The sequence below is a fragment of the Argiope bruennichi genome, chromosome 1 (genome assembly GCF_947563725.1).
Source record: "Argiope bruennichi chromosome 1, qqArgBrue1.1, whole genome shotgun sequence".
Classification (NCBI taxonomy): domain Eukaryota; kingdom Metazoa; phylum Arthropoda; class Arachnida; order Araneae; family Araneidae; genus Argiope; species Argiope bruennichi.
In genome coordinates this window covers 65,073,090-65,091,655 of record NC_079151.1, presented here as the reverse complement: position 1 = coordinate 65,091,655, position 18,566 = coordinate 65,073,090, and the positions used below count along the sequence as shown (strand labels likewise).

General features: G+C 27.2%; 1 protein-coding gene across 4 annotated transcripts in view; it reads right to left on the bottom strand.

Moving 5' to 3' along the window:
• Positions 1-18,566, bottom strand: part of LOC129964606 (dopamine receptor 1-like) — a 212,006-nt gene that overhangs the window by 40,428 nt on the left and 153,012 nt on the right. For 3 of the 4 annotated variants that reach the window (XM_056079114.1, XM_056079115.1, XM_056079117.1), the window contains one exon: positions 14,447-14,600. The gene's annotated coding sequence lies outside the window, so the exon portion shown is untranslated. The remainder of the gene's footprint in view (positions 1-14,446; positions 14,601-18,566) is intronic. The other variant, XM_056079116.1, reaches the window with a different exon arrangement.

The window sequence follows — 18,566 nt, the reverse complement described above, 5'->3', positions numbered from 1 at the left end:
ATTGATTAATAACTATGCTAAAATAATATGCTTCAAATACGCTAATTTAACTGAATATAAGGTGTCAACTGGCATTTAACAATATAATACTAAATAATAATGTTACGAATCTGTGATGCGGCTTCCCAGCATAGTTGGTTCCATAGGAGGTCCCAGAGCTTGGCGACCATTTGGCGATGAATTTGGCAACTTTGGCGCCAAAATAGATTATACCCGAAACAACGAGAATTTTCCCGAACCGTCCAGTAGGAACCGAGTTACGCCTCGAACGTTCCTGATTGGTTGGGAGGTTTCTAGTCCCGCCCTGAAACCTATATATGATTATATTTATAATTCTGTTGCTCACTGATTATAAGATTCTATCCAATATTCAACATATTTTTGTGTCAGCTCACAATTGAATGTTTCATCAGTACAATATAATTCAACAAGCAAATTTTTATTTTTCACTTTAGCTCGAAGCCGCTCAATAAAGCAATGTACTCTTTGAACAACCGATCGTAGATGAGAAAGATGAATTGCAATGGCAGAGTGAACGTTTTAAATATGGTTGAAATCGACTAGCCAAAGTGAACCTGTTCGTGCAGCCAACGAATCGAAAGTCGCCAAGCAATAAGATGGTGTTGTAGACTCTACAATGTTTGACAAGATGAAATGTAAATGGAAAGTCGATTTGTACCATTTAATTTTAGTATATAACTTATCGCACTGCGAACTAATAAGTTGTGTGTCATATATTTAATTTTTTGCATTGTCAAAAGAATAATTTGCATTTCGAATCCTTTCATTTGGTGGCCTGGGTTGAAAATACGGTGCAAATCTATAATTTGGTTGCCGAGCATACATTAAATTTATCCAACTGACTATATAGTGTACTCTTTGGCCGATATAGTCGAACATTTGATATATAACTATTATTCAAATGCAACATATTGCACTGACATTAGCCAGTTAGCCAATTCCAGTATGATACTCTGAATGCAATAATTTCGAATTATTGTATTCAGAGACACACGAATGGACTGGCAAAAAAGTAGTCAACTTATTGGCGAATTCGGAACTACATTTCTTGTAAATATATCCAATATGAGATTTACATTTCTTGTAAATAGATCCAATATTAGATCTACATTTCTTGTAAATAGATTCAAAACTGGATCTGCATTTCTTGCATTCCAAACTTTATTTATTTTTGCTTGTTGCACTTTACAGTTATTGTTCTAGATGCACACGAAATGGCCTATAGACAATTTTTTATATGACAGATTTCTTTCATAATCTGAAGAATTTTAACAATTTTAGTGTAAAAATTATATAACAAATTTCATTTGTGTAACTTGTTTCGTTTTGGACTTATCAGATCACAGACAAAATGGTAAACGCATAGAGATACATCGTTCCTTTTGTCTTCTGTAAGATTAAAATACAGGGATTTATCAAAATCTCCTTACATACTTTGACTTTTACAACATTTTTTTTTGGCACACCATTAAGTAAAATTCCTATCTAACTCTTTCTCTAACGAAACTCCTATTTCCCTGCTTTGCTTAGACAATGTCATATGTATTTAAATATTATAAAACAAACTCGAAACATTCCAAACATAATATATTTTAAATTCTTACACAAATAGATGAAATCAAATTCTGCTGAAGTTGACGTTTATAAAATTTGTTATTTGATAGCTAAATTTTCCTTCGCAAATTGCATAAGAATTTGAATTTTTTTTCAGTAACTCTAGCAATGAGATAAGATTGAAAGACAATAGCGTGCAAAATATTTCTTTAAAAAACATTGGGATTTATCATAAATTCTTGCTGATTCAATGCGATTTTATCATCTGAAGTATCTGCATTTATTTTTTAGCGTAAGAGGAATTTGACTTCATAACACAAAATGTGAAATATATCATACGAAATATTTTCGTTTTAATAAATAACATTTTTATCTAGTTGCCTCAAATGTGAGGTTCTATTTTGCTTCAATTTTCAGAAATAGTTCTTTCGAAAAGTTTATCAAATAAGTATATTTTTTATTAAAATGCTTTCTCATATTTAAATATCGATCCATTATTTTTTCTCCGGAAATAAAATTTACATCTTCAACGAGAGTGCATTCTGCATGATCATTCTAAAGTTAATTAAAAAGTGAGAAAAAACAAACAAAATCGAATTAAAATTTTATAATAGTATTTATTTGTATCTTAACATTCCTTACAAAATCTACTTTTCGAAGTAATTACCTTCTTTATTTTAACGTCTATCGAGGCATGACAAAAACATTTCAATGCCATCTACAAAGAAATCCGTCTAACATCAATCACATGGCCTCAAAATTTGTCGAAGTTTATAGTCTTCTCATATATTCACTCCGTCAATATCTGTACGCCCATTCTCAAACATATTACACCATCTCGCGATAGATTGATATTGACATCGCGATTGACATACTTTCACCATATATTTCATGCACCTGGAGCTAAACTTTAATGCAATTTCAATTCTTCGCCTACAAAAAAACCCAGATCACTGCACACATTTTCAATTTAGGCACCCCTTGTAGTTGTCCAGATATATTTATTACCCATTGTTCAAATAAGTTAAAATTGCCATATGGAAATCACTACGTCACAAGATACAAATAAATGCCTGAAGCGTTGCCACAAATTTTCATTAAATTAGCCTTTCATCGAAAATGTATGGCGCGATTCTGTTAGAAATATCTACGACAAAGAGTAGACCTAATAATTAGTAAGCTAATTTTTTTTTCAATTGGCAGAAAATTATCAGTCACTCAGTATATTTTATGAGTTTATTGCTTTTATTTAACTTCTTTCGTGTTAATAAAAGTAGAATTTAGCAGTGATATTTTTGAGCATTTTTGTGATGTCGCCAGAGTTTTGAAATTATTATCTCTTCGATATAGTCGACGAAAATATACAATTTTTATGTTTCAAAGCTATATTAACAGTTAAATGATTAATTTGTTTACATTTTGATTCCAGACAAATGGCGCCATCTGAGGGAGAATTTGAGAATCATTTGATATCAGGATTCAGCAATATTTATAATAATGATGATCTACAAATTAAAGATTAAAATAAAAATAATAATTAGAATAAAAAGGACTACATTTCACAACACTTAGAGAAATCATTCAAAAATAATTTTATTAAATTTATTAAATAATTAATCAGATGCAAGAAAAATGTTATTTCACGAGTGAATTTCAAAATCCTCTTTTTTCCTCATATATAATGAGTGCAAATCAGAAATTTAATGATATTTGCTGGATTAAATACAATTCTATAATAATTAAAAGCATTTGTTGTATGAAATTTTGCGATTGTTCCTAAGTGACTCCTCATATTGGCTTTTTTTTTCATTAAATTTTATTGTATTTCTTCTAACAGACTATAACATATACCTAAACATTTTTCCTTTGAAAAATAACGATGAAACGTGTATTATTAACTAAATTGCCTGAAGTCGTTTGAGTATTAGGCAACGTTTAGAGAATTTCTCTAAATTTTGTAACAAAAAGAAAGGTTTCCAAGCATCTAACAACGCATATAAGATTATAAAACGAAATTAGACCTTAATGAACTTCAGTTAAAAAAAAAAGACGATGGAGCGTAATGAGATGGTGGAGCCTACAAGGCATTTTTTTTTAAATATTTATTTAAGATTTGTCAAATTTTGCCTACATGTATATTAAAATTTAAAAGTGTCAAATATATTTAAATTCTTTTAAATATTTTCATTAATTAAAAAAATTTAAATTACAAGTTTTAGTTTTTTAAATGTACCCAAAGCTCTAATTATTAATTATTTCCCATTTTTTAAAATTTTTATTAATCATATTTGAAATAAAATTGAGTATCATTTTGTATTTAAATATGAGAGTAAATTTTGTAAAAATATTTTTATGCAAACGAATAGAATTTTTATAACAATTTCTTTTTGTTTTTTAAAATAAAATTGTCTTTAAAAAATGTAAAATTACCCCGAGTCAAAGTTCAGACGATTTATTTTATATTTTAAATAATTTCACTAAATATTTAAGTCTAAAAAATTCAATTGAAAAAATTATTAAAGTAAGACTGTTACTTGCATATTATTTTTAAAGAATTTAAATTAGTCACATGTGAACATGTTATTGAAAAAAAATTGTTTTGCAGTATGTACAAAAAAAAAAAAAAAAAAAAAAAAAATTCGTTTTCATATGAATAGTTGGGCGATGAAATGATATCCAAGAATTTTTTAATAAAAAAAATAACTGTGGGAAGACTGATCTGTAATAAAACAATGGTAAGTATTTCGGTTCTTTTTCCCAATCTAAGAAAGTATCAATTTTTTTTTCAGCCACATTATTCTAGAAAAAAAATAAGTGATAGTGAAAAACTTTCCTTTCTCAGTTTAAAAAAATGCAGCATTTGAAATCATCTGTGCTATAGGCCGCATAATTTGAATTGTTCGTCTTTCTTTTTTGCGATTTTAAAATTGCTATCTAGGTTATCTTTTGTATTACAAAAAGAAACACTTTTTGTAACTTTTACTTATAAATCTATGTATTTTTTCTCGGAGGATTCGATGCTCTAGATTGTGGATTGTAATGAAAAATTAACTGGAAATGTGAAATCATAACAATATTCTCGAAAGCCGTTACATTAATATTATTTTTAATATTTTTTTCATGGATATCAATGATTTAAAACTGTGTTTGCCTTTGTATTTTTGTAGTTGATAAGTCAAAAACGCATTTATGTAAAAGTAGAAATTAATTATATATCTCTAAAATAAAATTATAAATCGAGATTAAAAAAACAAATAATTTGTCAAAGGAAAATGATGTCCATAGAAAAAATTGCATACATTTTGATTTTTAAAAATTATTTGTATCTAACGTGGTCTAATAAAATTCTAAATACAGCGGAATCCATTATAACTTATTTTCATATATCGAAAATATTCACTCTTTGCACTTTGTTCAGGAATTATGGAATTTCAATAGATAAACAGTTTCTGTTTATTGAATAAAATTTCTGTAAGTCGAACTAAAATTTTTCGCATTAAAATCGTGTGGGTGTGGCTGTGTAAAAGTTTTTTTAAAAAAAATTGAAATAGCATAAATGAAAAGAATGACGATCTAATTAATATCACAGAATTAATTATTTTGGCGGGAAAAAATATTTCTCGAAATGACTCTGAATTTTGCTTGCATAATAATTAGGCAGAATAATTTTTTATCAGACATTTTAATTTTTATTCTTTTGTAGAAGAATGAATAAAATATATTTAACTTCTTTGCCCCATTATGTTTGAAATTAGGTTTATAAAACGATTCTGAATTAATTTATAGTTTACATTTTGTTCAATGGTCTAATTCATTGTTTAATCGTACAGAATAGCCACAGAACAGGATTTTACATATATAGTTACGATTTCTAATCGTATGTGTGTTGCAGTTGATATATCTTTCTGTTTATGTACCAATTTTCTAAATACAGCAGCTTGTCAAGAACATGGCTTCAAAGAAGTAAACATGAATAAGTATAAGGTTTAAAAATTAAATGGCAATTCTTTTTTGAAGGAACATGGGGAAAGCATACAATACTTTTGTTGGCAGTGGTATGGAATTTTTTCCATTTTAAATCAATTTAATTTGTGAATATCATTTTTCCAAGTGAATTTTATATCAGGTGTTCATTAGAACACTTGCCACTTAATGTATTGATCTTGAAAATCTTGTTTTCTGGTAAATGGCCGCCACATCAAATGCTTGCTATTAATGTCTGTTGATAAAGTCGTAAATACTAACTGACAAATAATATATTATAAGGTGTCGTTATTTTCCCATTCAGGTCATAATTTGTCCTTTTTTGCCATTTGCGACCGTATTTGCTCTGTGCGAAATCATATATCTGTACTGTTACCAGCTTTATTACTAAATAAGAATGATCAATTCAAAAGCTCTGGGATTGATACAGTGATGGGAGCAATTCGATGACTACATGACCGCATCAAAATGACGCGATTTTCAATCTCAGAAGTAAGCCGCTATTAGATACTAATTTACTGGTAGGATTAACTATCATGAGGATTCACGAGGACTACCGACTGTCCCCAATATTCTACAAATCAATCCGGTTTCAAGATTACCATCTCATTTCTCGACTTAAATTCATCTGAATCAATTCAATCCTTTTGCTTCTTAATTGAATAGAATTCCGCTTAAAAGGAGAAATATCGATAGTGCATATTTCAGGTATTTCTATTTAGACAAATAAATAAAGAATAGAATAAACTTTCATGAAATATTGTCAAACAAAGCTTTGAATCAAACTTTTATTGTTTTATTATTATATGTTGTATTTCAAAAATATTTTAATGTAATAAAAACAGAAAATTGATTGCTTTTGTAAGGCAAGTCATCATTTGACAACAAGCTGGCTATGTTTGTAGTTATATTGTTATATTTAATGAAATAATTTAGTTATAACTTCATGTCCATGATTCCATCAAAATGTGAGATGTTAAAACCGCGTTACTTTACTTCCCTTGCATGTGTTATTTTCTTTCTGTACATGAATCTTTCTAATGGAGACTAGTCCCATGACATCCGAGCGCTTTTAGAAGTTTAAATGTCCTGTTTATCTATCTTCTAATTTAAATGGTCTTATAACTTCAGTTTTTAATTCGTTTTGTAAAATATATAGATTTTAAACTAAATCCTTTTTCTTATCCTTTCAGCAAAGAAAGAAAATTGCACAATTAAATATTTAATGGAGCAGTTAATCATTCTTCATTAAATATTTAAATCGTTTCGTTATTATTTTGTTATTTCATTAATGCATGACGACTCATAAGTTCACAACGAAAAGGTATTGGAAAATTATAAAGGAGAATCGAACATAGCAAATGGAATTATATTATAAATATATACAATTTTTTGTTCATATATTATTTCATATCTTAATGCATGTCTTATTTCTGTTATCTTATTATATTAGAAAAGATATTGTAGCAAAAGAAATTTCTCAGTTTTCGACTTTCTCATACTGAAAGTAAACGAGTATGAGTTCTTTACCTTCTGTTAATTAATTAGAATCAAAATTTGAACTTCACATCAAAAACATGTACAAAATTTCCTTTTCCATACTTTTTTCGTTTTTATTGAGTCATCGATTTAACATATACATGGACAACGTCCCTTTTGATGGACTAGATTGAAATTTTGACAAGCTGCAAACATGATATTTATCCCCAAATGCAGTTTGGGGATACATATCCTGTACTATAACTCATCTCTAAGGCATGTTGCACTTATGAGTTAGTGTACTGATGCATAGGCAGATAAATAAACTAACTTCTTTACTTTCTTTTTCATGAAATATACAGAAAGAAAGTATAGCAATCATTCAAACATTCGAACAGGATATTTTAAGAAATCTTTACATTTCAGACTTTCCTGAGGCCGAAAAACACAATCTTGAAATTATGTTTTTCTGTCTAGATATCTATAAACAAGATAACTCAAAAACGCTTTGAGATAAACAGAGGAAATTTAGTAGATAGTCTTAACAATAAATTTGTTAGATATTTATCAAATTTGGAATTAAATCCATTCAGGGCAAGTTTGTCTAACCGTCCTTCCGAATACAAATGAGCACGAAAACTACAAAATGCAAAGATCTCTCTCTCTCTCTCTCTCCATATATATATATATATATATATATATATATATATATATATATATATATATATATATATATATATATATATATATATATAGATAGATAGATAGATAGATAGATAGATAGATGGATAGATAGATTACATTAAACGTTTATAATGTAAATTCTTATCAAATTTGGAACCAAATCCGTCAAAGATACGATCGTCTGTCAGTTCTGTATTTTCGCATGATTATGAACGCAATGACTTAAATAAATGAAATTTGATGCATGATGATATTAAAATTTTAGTTCTATGTCAAATTTCGTTTTCAACCAGTCTGCAAAAAAACGTTCAATGCATATCCCATTTTTTGTTAACTGTGTATTAAAACCATATGAGTGATTAATCGGCTAAAGAAATAGGCAAATCCCACTCGCTAGATTCAGTAAAACGTTTGATTCGCATCAATGTCGTCAATGACGTACAATATTTTATAAATGTTGTTCGTTAATAACGTACAATTAATACACAAGTATCAGTTTTATTTATTGTGCTACAAAGGACACAACTCTGACATTTGGTACATAATCTAGATACTCAGGGCATTCAATGTTTTTCCAAGGTTTAAAATGGTATGCGAAAGGTATGGGAGGGAGAGAGAGAGAGTATGCAGGAAAATATTAGAAAGATCACTTCCATTTGTCTAAGTTATATCAAGAAGTTTTATGTTTAAAGAAAGACACATGCATCAATTTTAATATAGCTAAAAAATTACCGTATACTTTCATTAAAGTTCTTAACAATTGTAAAAAATGCACTTCTTTTAACTAAAATAGAGAGACTTTTATATTTTTTTAAAACTACCTCCCCTTATAAAGAATCTTTAATAAAATGTGACAATTTCATCCCATGCATCACAATTTAACTGACAAGGAGACATTAAAAATCTCTTTCTTTTGAGACCGGCGAATTAAATATAATATATTCAGTAACTATTTTATCGCTGCGAAATTTCAAAACAATATCCTGACAATTAGGAGATTTTAAATTAATTGGAATTCCATTAACTTTTTCCTCCTTCATCTTCTCTTTAAAAAAAGGAATTGTTTTTGTAACTTTTCTAAAGATAAAAGCACAAACATATAAGTCAATCTTTTGCGAAAATTTCTTTTCTGAAAAAAAAAAAAGAAAACTGCATTTCGGAAGTTATTAAAGCACTTGCTGTGTTATTTGACGCTAAAGGCCGCGAAACTCTATCCGTTGTTATGTAGGGTAATAACTGCTTTTCGTCGATGCTTATAGTTCTGGAATTTTTCACCCTTTAAAGATAAATCAACGTTATGAACCACGATAATCGTAGTTGTTTATGACCGTGGTTAATCGAAGCGTATGCGTGGTAATAAAGCTTTTGTTTGGTGCCGCAAAAAATAAAGAAGTTACCAAGTAAAATAAAATTACTTTAAGCGGATAAAATTTGTGGTATAGTTAGAAAAGGTAAAAGCGATAGGAAAATCCATCGTAATGATAACAAATAGGTATTTTGCGTTGAGATAAAACTGCAAGCTTTCAGAAATTATCTGCTTTTAGTAAATGATTTCGTGAAAAGCTTTTTATTAATAAACAATTAATCAGAAAATGTTTCACATTGTTTTTTTTGTGTTTGTTGTTATTCAATGTTTCCAAAAGGAAAACTAATCTGTTTACTGATATGTTTTATTAATTATATTATAATGTTTCGATTGGCAGAGCACTGCACTACTTAAAATGTAGTTATTTTTTCCTGAAAGTTTTAGACGATTTCAAGAAAATGCTTTATTGCATAGTTAAAAAAAGAAGAAAGAATTTTATAAGAAAAGTTAGTTTTTAACGATCATTTTAATTATATAAAGTATTTTTCAAAAATTGCCACATTTAGGCTTTAAAAAATTCCATAAATGCTATCAAGATTTTCTTATAGTCATTTGAATGCAATTATTTTTAATATTTCAATGAAGGTTAAATAAATTTTTACAAAAATTGCTAATGGAATTCGCACTTAAAAACTTAATCTTAAACTAGTTATTTTATTGAAATTCTTTTATTTAAAAACAAAAATTTTCTATAATTTTGAGTGAATTTTTCAAATTATAAAGTTAGGAAATATACAGTTCATTATTTACTTATTAATTAAACCTTATTGATTCTAAAATTTCTAAAAAGGTAAAAATGATTTTGAGGCATTCATTGTAAAGGATGAATCCATATTAAATACTAAATATTTAAGAAAACTTTTACTGCATTTTGATGCTTTGTAATGATTATAATCTCAGTATCTATCTGCATTTAATATTGCTTTTGCAAGATTTAAAATATTTATCACTGGTTTTTTTTTCTCACTTTTATCTTCTACAAAGTGCATTAAAGTATTTGTTTGTCGCCAACAAATGCGTTTAACATGATTACGTTGATTGTACAATATATAGTTTAAATTGGAAGCCTTTGGGCTGTTAATTATATGTTTATGGGAAAAATTGTAGGAAATAATGATAAACAGATTGACAGATAGTTAAAATTCGCAATTATTGAGATAACTTTTATCCTAAATACTTAAGCATGAAATTTCAAAACTCTGGTGCATTAAAAATCGAGTAAAGAATTCCGTCTTTAAAAACATGAATCTGGTCATTTCAAATTACTATGTAAAATTAGAACATTTGTTTTACCCGTATCTGACTTTCTTCAATCATGGAAATGGAATTGCAATAACCTGATTGAATTCATTGAATAATCTTACTTGCCTTGATAGAGTGTTTACAGATTTTGAAATAGACTTGTATTTAACCGCAAGAAGCTGCTTAAATTCTTCGATTAGTGTTCAGTTCTATTTAATGACTTTTATCATTTGCCACGGAACAGACGATATTTCCAAACGTAATTTAATCTCTAATTTAGGTTTCAGATAAAGAACAAATATAATGAAACTTATCCGATTGATTTCCAAAATAAGGGACATAATTTCAAAAGAGCAAATGTTAAAACTTAAGCTTTTAATATACAGATTATAACTTCATGATATATCATTTCTGATTAAAGTATGTTTTACAAGATATAAAATTGAATTTCAGTGCAAATCTTTGTTTTATTCCTTAATCCTTTTTACATTAATAGTAAAAATCAACTTTTAAATTTTTAAGTAAAATATCTCGTTTATAGAAATATTAAAATTTCAGTTTCGCTTGAGATTATGTTATCTGTGTTTTTAATTTTAATAAAATTATGGTATTCATTTTTATTTTACTAAATAATAAAAGGTTTATTATTACATTAATACAATGGCTTTTTTCTTCTGATTACAGTATTCATTTGTTTTGCAACCTTAGAATCGCCATCCACTGTCCTTATCTTAATTATTTCAATATTACACAGAGGGGCAATATCATTAATATGAACATTTCTCCATGGCGCAAAATAGCTACGACTGATTAAACGAATGAAATAAGATTTTTATTTAAAGAATTGTTTATAAAAATAGCAGGGGGGAGAAAGCTACAGTTAAATGTTTCTTTTTGACAAAATGACGAAAGAAATAAAAAATCAGTAAAATATTTTTTTAAATTTCTTTTTTGAGAAATAATTTTGTTTACGTCATTACACTGAAAAGAAATATTTAACTGTATTGAGAGAAGCCATATATCTAATATAGCCTTATATTCTGCGAATCACGCTTGTCACGATATCAGATGAAATATAATTTAAAAAGATTTTTAAACATCTTCTCAAAAAAATGTTTTATTTTATACTTTCATTAAATTGCACTCTATATAACAAGGATTCTACTTTTACATGTAAAAGACAAAGAATGTCCAAAATGTTCCAAATGATTTTCCATCACTTATTAGGAAGAGATTACATGCGAAAGAAATTATTTTCTCAACTTAAATTTTATATATAATACTGTTACGAAAATTTTTCTCCTACAATAAATACCGCCGATAAATCGTAATAATGCAGCGCATTTAATTGCTATAGTTCAGCAGCGTGCGTGCTGTCTAATCCTCCAAAATCTTTTTTTGTCGGCGATTCCGACTCCTCTCACACACAACTTCTGACGATCCACACGACGACTTCGCAGCTTCAGAGTGCTCGACTTTTATAGTTCCGGGAGGCGGGGCTAGAAACTGCAGACCAATCAGGGTGTACCTGGGTGTATCTCTGTTATTACTGGATGGATCATGAAACTTCTCGAACTTTCTGGTATTATCCATTTAGTCGCCAAACTCGCCAAATTCACCGCCAAGTCGCCAAGCTCAGCACGCCGTGCCGGATAGCAAAATTACAGATTTGTAACAATACTAAATATTTATGTTTTGAAGATAATAACAGATTTGTTCATAAACTAATTTTTCAATATTTTATATTTCAATGAAATTTATTTACTTTCATTTCTCTTCCATTGCAATTACAGGATTAAATGGAAATGCGAAAAATTTCCTGCTTCTTAATTTACGGAGTTTTACTTATATTATCTGCTTTTGATGAGCAGCCAAGTTCACCAAACTTATTGATTTCTTAAGATATTAATGAAACGCATTTTTTAATAAAGAATCATCTTGGTATTTAATACGACTAAGAAAATATGAATTCAATTGAATCAATTCAATCGAATTTATATATTTTTTAATGCAAATTAAAAATTGAATACATTACAGTATAAAAACGGATGTGAAAATATTATTTTGGAGTTAAAAACGCAATTGAAAGTTCTCATGGATTTGAGTTTGAATTCCATCATAACATTTAAAAGCATTGTTACTGATTATGTAGAAAGCTGAATTGTAAATATATTATTAAAATTAAGAGAAAAAATTAGGCGTAAATGGAACCGATATCATTCAAAAGCCAATTTTTGGAGTCTTAAAATGATCCAATCTTTGTAAGATAAACGTTTTCAAAGATATGAACGTCAATTTCCGTAGGAAAATAATAGAAATTACCCATCTGGCGACGGTTAAGCTTTCTTTTTAGATAGATTAATTTTCTGCTGGAAATGTATTTCTTGATTTCTTTAATATCATTTTCCCTCTGTCTGAGGGGATATTTGGGGAACATGGCGAACCTTCTGCAGTACATTTCTAATACATCTTGCCGCTCCATTTATTAGCTAATCGGAAAACACAATATAATGCAGCTATAAAAACATTCAATGAAGTATGTAATACGTACGTTGGCTTATTTAAATTTGATTGTTGTTATTTGAAAATGAGTATTAGCAGCGATTTCGATGTCATATGTGTGTTTAATAGAGTACAAATAGAGTTTAATAGAGTACCAAAAGTGTTTAATAGAGTACACTGTCACCTTAAATAGTAAGTAAATAGTACAATAGAGTACAAATAGAGTTTAATAGAGTACCAAAAGTGTTTAATAGTCACCTTAAATAGTAAGAACAATAAGATTTTTAATACTCTAAATATACGTAACATTAATGTTAATACGTAATATACGTAACATTAACATTAATGTTACGTATTAATATTAATGTTACGTATATTTAGAGTATTAAAAATCTTATTGTTCTTACTATTTAAGGTGACTATTAAACACTTTTGGTACTCTATTAAACACTTTTGGTACTCTATTAAACACTTTTGGTACTCTATTAAACTCTATTTGTACTCTATTGTACTATTTACTTACTATTTAAGGTGAAAGTGTACTCTATTAAACACTATGGGGAATTATTAAATCAAGATTATGAACTTTTTTATGCATATGTATCAATTTATAAATACGTAAAATTTCTTAAATAAACATTTTAAAACAAAATATATTATTTAAAAAATTTAAAAATATTAATTTTAAAAAAATTAAAATATTCCAGATGAATGAATTTTTAATTTTTTCTATTATTTTTTTTTCTTATTAAACAATATAAATTTATTTGGAACAAAACTACGGATGATTTTGAAATTCCAATTAAAAGTTAATTTTGTAGAATTATTTTTACTTACACTTGCTGAATTTTCATAAGAGTTTTACGTTTTTCTGAACTAAAATTGACTTTTAAAAAGCTTTAAAAACTTTTTTTCCTCTTAATTCTTCAAATATTTATTTTATTGAACAATACATTTTATAACGCCATTTTAGTTGAATATAAATATATATTTTGGTGATAAAACAATAAAAATAAAATTGCGCATTTTCATTCAATTTGGCTTATCTCAAAGTCCAATATCCCCTTAAAATTTATCCGTTTCTAAACTTTGAGAGGCTGTAATGCTATGAGTCAATTTAAATTCATGCTTTTGTCTTCTTATATGTCTATTTTTATTTTAAATGTAAGTAATAACAAATTCTGTCGTTCGTTTAGTATTTTGTAAATAAATCTTCTTGTAACTACACCAAATTTTCAATGTGATAATATTTAAATAGTGCTGACAATTTTAATCACTCATAGATCAAAACTGTAAATTAATAACAAATTGGACTTATCTTCTTCATAAAACTACTCCATCCTCCCAAAATCTACCTATCTAATCAATCTCGAATAATTCCTCCCTAACTCTTGAAGAAAGTTAACTAACAACCAATCACGCGAAAGAACTTAAAATTCACTTTTTTTATCCTTCCGGTGCACTTTTAATCAAGTGCTGCCAAAAAGAAACTCAATTTTCATTAGTTTAAGCGGGGAGTGCTCTGGAGGGGATAAAGAAAAAAAATAACCAATTCTTGGTCAGCCTCCTTCAAAGAATCAGCGAAGTGCGAGGAAATCTCAATAAATTGCCCACCTTACTCTAATGCAAAGTGACGACTCCTCATCTTCTAGGGAAGGATGCCTTCTTGGCGGAAGCATTCTAGTGGTCCATCCTCGTCTTCTTCTTTATCTGTTCTTTCGGTTGGCTGCACCTTCCGCTGGCATCATTTTTCGCCCATCGATGGCTTCTGCAAAAGGAATGCGGACACAATAATTAGAAAAATGCAGACTGCCAGGGTAGAAAAAAAATTATTCTATGAGCTGAGCTGTTGAGAATACGTTATTCATTTTGGGATGACGTCTATACAGATATTAAGAGAACAATTAAATGATCATAATTTATATTAAAATATTTATAATTTCAACTGTTGACAAATGTGGATAAAAATTAATCAAGATCTTATTTGAGTATACAAGGCAGGATGAAAAGCAAAAATGAGAAACAGGTATCACAGTAATGAATCAAATGTTACCATTTTAATAAAATGCTTTTTATTTCCTTACTCTTGATCGTTACTCTAAGTTACTACTTCTAAATGTAAATAAGGTATAATAAAGTTAGTAATTCATAATCGATGATTTTTCATTAGCAACTTTATTAATTGTTTAAAAAGTTGCAACTATTGATAAAGAAAATCATTTACAGAGATATACATAATTTATAAGAAATTGAAAAATTATAGAAATATGTGCGTTAACGCTCATATATGTTTTTCCGGAAGGCACTAAAATACAAACAACAACAATACAATTTTCCAAACCACACTTTTATTGGTATGATAAAAATTTGTTTTTTATTTTAATTATTTCCTATTATTCGATCTGTAGTTTATAATTGAAAATATTATGGCATCTTGATGTTCATTTTTTTCTCAGATTCACAATCTGATGTACCGTCTGGCGTAAACTAACATTATTAAAAGAAGGTATTGTTATCAATAACATAGCATCTGGCATTAAACTAACATTTAATTATTAACTACCATTATTAAAAGAAATTATTATATATAACAAGTACACAAAATTACAAAACCCCACTGCATCAGAAAGTAAATTAAAAAATTCGTTTAAGAAATTTATCATTATAAATCTGAAAGAAGTTAATCCATTTGCAAATCAGTCGCAAATTGCATTAATATTTGACAAAGAACATTATTTAATTCTGTCATGTTCATTTGCAATAAAACTTTTTCCTTATTCGGAATAAAATATTGCTCTTAAAAGATGAATTAACGCGATTGATGTAATATCGAACCCTATTTCTAACTTCAGTAAATAGTTAATAGTTTGCTTCTAATTATTAAATTGTTTTGCTGCAATATAATGATATAAAAATGCTACGATATCATTACATTGTTTATTTAGACGCATTTATTTTTAATAAGATTTAGAAATCATTTATATGTATTATCAAGTTTATTCGTAATTAATAATTTAAAATATTCCTAAGTCTTATAAATTAAATTAAACTATTCAAATACTTTTAAAAATAATCGATGTACTTTTATGTCAATAATCATTTAAAAGAGAGTACAACTGTATTTTACTTCACAATCCCTTTCTTTTTTCTTGAATTTTAAATACAGAACATACAGTAACTGAATACTTTTCTCCTTGCATGATATAACATAATGTTTTAGTCCTTCTTATTATAATAAATAAAAATTAATATAATTATCTTTATTAGAAAATCCTTTTTAATTTTTTTACTCTACAGAAGTTTGAAAAAAAAAATACAAGAATTTAACTTTCATTTTGAAATGAATTCTAGTAAATTCGATTACTCTAAATTTTGAGCTTAAATTATTATAATATCTTCGTAAATTACATTTATAACCATTAGCAGTTCATACATTAAGACTGCTTTGCTGAATCTCTAGCAATTATTTTTTTAATTGTATTCTGGATTTTAATTATATATACTTACTTTTCCATATTCAGTGTTCAGCGATCATAGAAACGCAACGAAAAGAAGATATGAAAAGTGAATCAAATATATTATGGCCTGCACATTGAATAGAACTAAAATGCGTCAAAAATCATAATTCATTGGAAGACAAAAAGTAATTTTGATCCCTTTAAAACGCTTAATTAGAATTTTCATATATGCAATTTTGGCCTTTTCAAACAGATATTTTTTTTATGGAACATGGTCTCGTTCCCTTGATTTTTTTTTAAGTTTTAATCTTTCGCTTTTTTGGGGGATGAGGGGATAGGTCTCACTTTCAAATTTTCTGATAAAAATACACTTAATTTCATCTTCTAGCTTTAATTTTTTGTGTTAACAAAATTAAAAGGAATTTAAATCATTTGCTAATTTTTTGATATGTTTGAAGCACAAATAAAAAATATCATATGCGATTTTGAAATTAAAAATTTTGGGTTGCATTGTTGTAGTTAGATTGTGTTTTTAAAATTGCATTTCAGTTATGTACTTTTCAGAAATGTGTTTTGTTGCGTTGTTTTTTCCTGAGCTAACGAACATCAACAATTTAATCATTTAATAAATTTCTGTTTTATGATTTTAAATGATGTTACTGGACACCTACGATATTATTAAAACTTTTTTAAGAATTAAAATGAACAGGTTTGAAATGAGACTAAATTTTAAAGAACTTTTAAAACAATATGGTCAGAAGAAATCACTAAATTTTAATTAAGTGCACATTTTTAAAGTATTTTTACTTCACTGTGAGCTCTCTCTGAATAAATTATAAAGAAATCCTCAAACTAGATGCGCTATTGTAGAATGCTACCATTAAAAATCCATGATGAAGTGTTCAGAATTTCACCTGAGCAGAATTCCTAACACTTACTGTTTTCATATATATCCTGCTAGCTCGAACAATGCATTAAAGATGGCGACAGTTTCACGATCGACGCGTTGAAAATTGCGAGTCCTGCATTAATTTGTGTCCGTAAAACATGAAATATGTCCACCATAAATATCATCGAATAATAATTACGTGATATGGAACTTGACAAACTTTTATATTTGATTCTCACAAAGTATGGCCAGCGTATCTTGTTTCGAAACTTCATGGAATTAACTTATCTAACAATATCAGCAATTACGCAGGAAAAATTTATTCTTTCGCTAACGAAGTTCATTTTTATGGCGTTAGCTATTTTATTGTTTAATAAAATAGCTAACGTCATTTGAGTTAAAGCGACGTAGAATAATGTTTAATTAAAACTTTTTCCATTTTGTCTAGCATAATAGTCGTTATAGAGAACACTTGTAACTAAAATGCCATGCACCTAAATGCATTGGATAACAGTTTACACAGAATATAGTTTTATATTCGGAACTTATTTCATGCTTGTATAAATTGAGTCATATATAATGTTTCCATCTTTTCCTAATATTTGAAATTTTTAATTTTGGCACACTTACATATTCTCAATGACAATATACTATTTTAATATTTTCTTTCATTATCAGTGCATCATTTAATGTTAGATTTTAATTTCATTTATGCGACATTGAAAATATAAGAAAGAATGAATTTCAAAATTTCATAATATTTATTATAACAAATTATAAAATTTAAAAATATTTCGAAGAATACTAATAAAATTATTTAATTATTTTTAATTTATTAAAATTTTATTGTTATTAATTTTATAATTATATTTTATTTTTTATTAAAATTTATTATTATCTTGAAGTTTATCACCATCTTTCGTATTTAGGGCTATAATTGTTTTATATTTTATATTTTATTTACTATTCAACTAACAGCTTATGACGCCTAACTGGTTATCCAAAATTATTGACGGGCAAAAATGACAATAAAAATTTATGCATCTTTATGATTTTCTTAGCATTTTTTTTCTTTTCTTTCAGATTTTAAGACCATATAATACAGCCTATTTTAGAAACATTCTATCTATTTTAATTAAATTATATACTGTAACCTGACATGGGAAAATATTAAATTTAAATCAACTAATAATTGATTGCCTGAATAGAAAGATAATAAAATATATAAAATATAAAGTATAAAAATAATAATAATAATAACACATATATAATAAAATATATATAAATATAATAATAATATATATAAAATATTATATATGAAATATATATATAAAAATAATAACACATATATAATAAAAAAAATAATAAATATATGTGTAGTATAAAG